The sequence below is a fragment of the Arachis duranensis genome, chromosome 1 (genome assembly GCF_000817695.3).
Source record: "Arachis duranensis cultivar V14167 chromosome 1, aradu.V14167.gnm2.J7QH, whole genome shotgun sequence".
Taxonomy (NCBI): domain Eukaryota; kingdom Viridiplantae; phylum Streptophyta; class Magnoliopsida; order Fabales; family Fabaceae; genus Arachis; species Arachis duranensis.
The window spans coordinates 58,050,171-58,050,751 of NC_029772.3; positions in this window are offsets into that span (position 1 = coordinate 58,050,171).

Genomic DNA, 581 nt, shown 5'->3' on the forward strand with positions numbered 1-581 from the left:
AGCACCTTCCTTGCATTGTTGGCATTGTTGTTATTTTTGGCTGCCATGGGTTCTTCTTCTTTGAAGATTTCTGTTAGGTCCTCTACAGAGAGTTGTGCCTTAGCTTCTCTTAGCTTTCACTTCAAGGTCCTTTCAGGTTCAAGGTCAGCCTCAACAAGAATGCTTTTGTCTTTGCTCCTGCTCATATGAAAGAGAAGAGAACAAGAAAGTATGGAATCCTCTATGTCACAATATAGAGATTCCTTGAAGTGTTAGAGGAAAAGAAAAATAGAAGGAAGAGGTAGAAGAATTCGAACTTATCAAGAAAGATGGAGTTCGAATTATGCATTAAGGAGGAGTGTTAGTCCATAAATAGAAGGATGTGAGAAAAGGGGAAGAAATTTTTGAAAATTAAGTAAAAGATTTTAAAAACATTTTGAAAAACACTAATTGATTTTCAAAAACTTAAGAGTGGAAAAAGAAATCAAGTGATTTTTGAAAAAGATTTTGAAATTAGAAAGTAAAAAGATATGATTGAAAACTATTTTGAAAAAGATGTGATTAAAAAGATATGATTTAAAAGTTATGGTTTTTTAAAAGAT